This window comes from Piliocolobus tephrosceles, chromosome 1 (assembly GCF_002776525.5).
Source record: "Piliocolobus tephrosceles isolate RC106 chromosome 1, ASM277652v3, whole genome shotgun sequence".
NCBI classification, from domain to species: domain Eukaryota; kingdom Metazoa; phylum Chordata; class Mammalia; order Primates; family Cercopithecidae; genus Piliocolobus; species Piliocolobus tephrosceles.
The window spans coordinates 172,652,244-172,658,243 of NC_045434.1; the positions used below are offsets into that span (position 1 = coordinate 172,652,244).

Genomic DNA, 6,000 nt, shown 5'->3' on the forward strand with positions numbered 1-6,000 from the left:
GAAACTGGGTACCAGAAACAGAACATCTTAGACTAGATGAATCTTAAAGCTATGGGTTTTTGGCTGATCTACTGCCAAAAAAATGAGAGATTGATATTTAAATTTTATGTAAAATTTTATGGGTTTTCTAAGTCTTGCTTTGGCAGAACAAAAACAATAAAATCAAGAGGAAAAGGCACTGAAACTTTATAGACTTTGGTTTGCTGGATATATGGGAAAACCTTGAGAGTCTAAGCAGATAAACCATCAGAGGCTCTTATTATGCCCCATTATTAATCTAGAATGGTTAAATCCACCTGTAGCCTGACCTACTCTTGCACTCACCTTTGAATTTTAGCTAACTTTCTTATGCCATTCTGCAGGATGATAAACTAAATGCTGATTATTCCTAAGTCTTGAACTTTAGTTTCACTGCAATGTAATTCATCTTTCTAGTAGCCTACCAAACACTTCCACATCAGTATTGAACAGCAAATTTTCATCAAGTGTGTATCCTCTTTTTACAGTCCTATTTTTAACTTATTGTACCATTTATTGTCTACTTAATTACTAAAACTAAAAATTTGGGATTCATTCTTGATGATTCATTCATTATTCATGCTGTTTCCTCATTTGGAAAGTCTTTCTGTATTTCTCACTTTGCCTAGCTCACAAAACCTTTTAGATATGGATGAAGTCTCTTTCCTTCTAGGAAGCTTCTCCTTACTTCCAGACTCTTCTCCCACAGCTTCCATTGCCTGATGCTAACATAGTATGGTTATCATATGATGTTACGATTGATGTGTTATATGTTCCTTTCTCTGCTGGATTTTTAGCTACCTTCTATTAGAGACTGAGACTTAATGATTTCTTATTTAAATTTATATGAAATAGAGCTTGTGAGGACTGAAATAGCTAGCACTGAGATATAATGAGTGTCTGTGGCTATTAGCTACTATTATTATTACTTACTATTATCTTGGTTTCTGCAGTACTTAATATGATATCTGCCTTTAAAAAATGGATATGTTGATAAAAAACAAGTGTGTTTAACCTTTATCTCTGTGATGACAGCCTGGTACAGACTCCTTTTGGACATCAAGACTCTGCTTTTTTAGGGGTAATGAGATTTTCTTCCCAGGCTGATACGATTCTCTAGCCAGTGCCTTTTTTTGCCTGAATTTGTGCCTGAACCAAGAGGCTTGCTAAATATGTTTTTTTTTTTTTTTTTTTTAATTGAAAATGCACCTAGTGGCCTTGAACTAATAAATCATGCTTCTGGTGAACTTCTAAATTAGCAGTAAAGTGGATGACCAGTCAGTGATAATCCAGAGCAAACATCAGTCTAAGACCTAGGGTAAGTTTGAGAACTCAGCATAGACATTGTGAAGTAGAACCTTTCTCTGAGCCCCTTGACTGTGTTAGGTATCTCTGTGTCTCTTCAATCATAGCACTTAATATACCATGATGAAATTTTCTTTCTCTGCTCTGAGAGTATGAGGGTAAAATTTGTCTTTTTCATTTTGTCTTCCTAGGACAGGCCCAGCTACATAATTTGTGAAGCCCAGTGAAAAATGAAAATGCAGAAACCCTTGTTAAATAATATGAAGAATTTCAAAATGGTGACATCAAAAGATTAAATCAAATGTGGGCCCTACTGAGTGTGGAGCCCTGTGCAGCTGCACAGGTCACACACCCATGAAGTTGGTCCTGCCTGAGGGCCTTCTTCTGGTATGAAGTAGTAGGTTTGATAGATAAACGAATAGATACTAATATGTAAGGTATTGAAAAATTTGTGATGAGTGGGCAATAACAATGACCTACATTGAATAAGCATCAAAAGTGAGAGGCCAATATTTTTCAATAGTAGATAGAACTTGTGCACACAATCATTAATGAGAGTTAGTAATTTATTAACTTTATGTTATATATATATATATATTTTTTTTTTTGAGGTGGGAAGGGGGACAGAGTCTCACTGTTTCGCCAGGCTGGAGTGCAGTGGCATGATCTCGGCTCACTGCAACCTCCACCTCCCAGATTCAAGTGATTCTCCTTCCTCAGCCTCCTGTACCTGGGACTACAAGTGTGTGCCACCACACCCAGATAATTTTTGTGTTTTTAATAGAGATGGAGTGTCACCATGTTGGCCAGGATGGTCTTGATCTCTTGACCTCATGACCCTCCCACCTTGGCTTCCCAAAGTGCTGGGATTACAGGCATAAGCCACCACACCCCGCCTATATGTTTTTTAATCAAGGAAAGTAATCTGGACTCTTAAATTAATAGATAATTACATTAAATTCTTAATTCCCGATTTATTTTTTAAAGAAATTGTTTGCTGTACTTTTTTAGTAGGCAGAGGCCAAGGTAGGAGAAAGCCACTTTCTTTCTTGATTTAAATAAAATTGCAGCTTAATGGTAGGCACAATCTTTTCACCATCACATATTTCCAGAAAATTGTAGAGAAAATCTTCCATATTAAAAAGGCATGGCATTTACTGTTTAACTTTGCAAAGCCAATGGCCAACACAAAAGTATTTATAATGCAGAGGTGAATAAAGGATCTCTCACAGAAGTTTATAGATAGATTATTGTAGAAACAGCATAATTTCCTTAATTTACAATGTACAAACACTGTTTTATGACTTACTGCTGTGAAATCAGAGAGGATGGAATTGGGGCTCCAGAAAGATGTAGTAGACATATTTTTTCCTAGTTTTCCTAGTAAATGCAACTAAAACCCTGGACATTGTAAATAAAACATAAGAAGACTCTGAAAGGTGGAGTAAAGAAAGCAGACCATCTAGAGACTTGAGGACTTGCAAAACAATGTAACGCTAGAGTGCTATCACTGGAAGCCTAGTGGGGAGGCTGAATGATCACCTCCACCGCATAGTAACATGGTCCCTTCACCCCTCTGGTATCAATAGAAGGCAAGTGGAGAATCTGGACTCCTATCCATACCTGGAAGTAATGAGGTAACCACCCTTTTTCTTCATTAGAACAATGGTAAAAGAACACTGCCAAAACACAAGATTGATATAAAATCCAGGATTTCATAAGATAATATAAAAATATTTAGATTTTAGTTAAAAGTAATCTGTGATAGCAAGAACTGGGGAAATCTCAACTTGAAACACAAAAGATAATCAACAGACACCAAAATTAAGATGACACAGTTAGAAGTATCTGCTGAGGTTTTTAAAGCAGCCATCATAAAAATTCTTTTACAAACTATTACACATTTAAAACAAATGCAAAGCACTGTTTCAATAATGAAACAGAAGATACAAAGAACAACCACATGGAAATTGCAGAACTGGAAAATACAATAAATGAAAGAAAAACTCAGTGAATGTGCTCAGTAGAAGAGGGAGAACAAAGGAAAGTGTCAGTGAACATGAATGTAGAATGTAACAATTATCCATTCCAAACAACAGGAGGACAATAGTTAAAAAAAAAAAAAAAAAAAAAAAAAAAAAAAAGGAGAAACAACAGAGCATCAGGAACATCAGGGAATTCAACAGAAGATTTAAATTCCTATGATTGAAGTTCCAGAAGGAAAGGAGAAAGAGACTGAAGCTGAAAAATATTCATACAAATAATGGCTGAAAATTTCTAAATCGTAGCAAATACGTAAACCTATAGACTGGATGAACCTAAAACAGGATAAACCCAAATAAAACCATGGCAAGACATATCATAGCCAAATTTCAAAAACAAAATTAAAAAAAATTTTGAAAGAAACGAGAAGAAAAAAATCCTTACTTACAGAGAAACAAAATTTGAAAGATAGAAGATTTGTCATCAGAGATCATGGAACCCACAATAAAGTGCTGTAGCATTTTCAAGTGGTATAGAAAATGAATATCTACCTAGAATTCTATATCCAGTGAAAATATGTTTCAGGAATGAAGAGTAAATCAAGGCACTCTCAGATGAATGAAGGAAAACTAATAAAATTGTTGGCATACAGCAAGAATGGCTAAAATAAGTTCTTAAAAGGAAAGGAAAATGATAAAAGAAAGAATCTGGCTGGGCACAGTGGCTCACGCCTGTAATCCCAGCACTTTGGCAGATTACAGAGGCAGAGGTAGGTGCATCACAAGGTCAAGAGATCAAGACCATCCTGGACAACATGGTGAAACCCCTTCTCTACTAACAATACAAAAATTAGCTGGGTGTGGTGGTGCACACCTATAGTCCCAGCTACCCAGGAGGCTGATTCAGGAGAATCGCTTGAACCGGGGAGGCAGAGGTTGCAGTTAGCCAAGAGCACACCACTGTGCTCCAGCCTGGTGACAAAGTGAGACTCCATCTCAAAAAAAAAAAAAAAAAAAAAAAAAAAAAAAAAAAAAAAAAAAAAAAAGAAGAAGAAGAAGAAGAAAGAATCTTGGAACATCATGAAGGAATTTAAAAAAACAGAAAATATTGTTTCTTCTACTCTGTTCTTAATTATGTTTGAAAGTTGAAACAAAAGTAGAACAGCATCTAATATGGTTCAATGCATGTAGAGGAAATATTTAAAGTAATTGTGTTATAAATGGTAGAGCATTAAGAGGTTAAAAGAGATGTAAAGTTTCTGCATACTTCACTCAAACTGGTAAATGTTGACAAAGTAGACTATGATAAGTTATGTATATATGGTATGCTACCTAGAGCAACCACTACATGCTAATGAAAAAGATGCAGTGAAAAACACTGAATAATTCGAAACAGAATTCTTAAAAGAAGAAAAGTTCAGTTAACCAGAAAAAGGTTAGAAAAAGTAAATGGAGACATGAATACAGAGAAAAAGTAAATGGAGACATGAATACAGAGAACAAATAGAAAATGAAACAAAATTATAGAAACAAGCCCTAACATCTGCATAATTACATTAAATATAAGTGGCTTTATTTACACCAATTAAAAAGCAGAAATTGGCAGTGTGACTAAATAAAAGAGAGAGATGCAACTGTATGCTTTCCACAATAAATGTATTTCAAATATTATGATATAGATAGATTGAAAGTAAAATGATGGAGATTCACACACACACACACACACACACACACACACACATGCAAACATACACACACAAGCGCATACACACATTGATTATAATAAACCAGAAGTATATATATGCATATCAAATAAGTCGAACAAAGAAAATTATCAGAGACAGAGAAGCACTTCGTGTAATGACAAAAATATCAATTCACCAAGAAGGCATCTTTTTCTAAATGTGTATGTATCAAACAACAAAGCTGAAAAGTATTTGAAGCAAAAATTAATAAAACTGAATGAAGAAATACATAAATCCAGAATAGCTGAAGACTTCGACACCCCTGTCTCAACAAATGGTAGCACATCTAGATGTAAAATCATCAACGACTTAGAACTCAAGAGCACCATCAACGCCCAGGAATCAATCAGCATTTTTTGAACATTCCACCCAATATGAGAATAAATAATTTTTTCAAATGACCATGGCTTGTATAGAGGATATACCATATCCTGGCACATTAAGCACACCTGGGACATTAAGCACACCTTAACAAATTTTGGGAAATTTCAATCTGTACATCCCATATATAGAGAATATACCATATCCTGGCACATTAAATACACCTTAACAAATTTTAGGAAATTTCAAATAATTGAAATGATACAGAGTGGGTTTTTTGATCACAGTGAATGGAACCAAAAGTCAATAACAGAAAAATAATAATAAATCCTCAAACATTTGTAAACTAAACAATGCATTTATAAATAATTTATGGTTTTAAAAGTTAGTCCCAATGAAATTTTAAAAACACAGTGAAGTAAATGAAAATGAAAATACAACTTACCAAAATTGTGGCCGGTAGCTAAACCAGTACTGAGAGGGCAATGTATAGTACTAAATACTTACATTAGAAAAGAAGAAAGTCTAAAATCAGCCATCTAAGCTCCTTCCCTCAAAGAAATCGTATAAAGAAGATTAAAATTGAATAGGAGTGGTGAGAGAGGGCATCCCTGTCTTGTGCCAGTTTT

The 6,000-nt window shown here is 34.7% G+C and overlaps 1 protein-coding gene across 5 annotated transcripts in view; it reads left to right on the forward strand.

The window, feature by feature from the left end:
- The window catches only part of AGBL4 (ATP/GTP binding protein like 4), a 1,474,608-nt gene that overhangs the window by 361,484 nt on the left and 1,107,124 nt on the right, over window positions 1-6,000 (forward strand). The gene's annotated exons all lie outside the window — the stretch shown is intronic.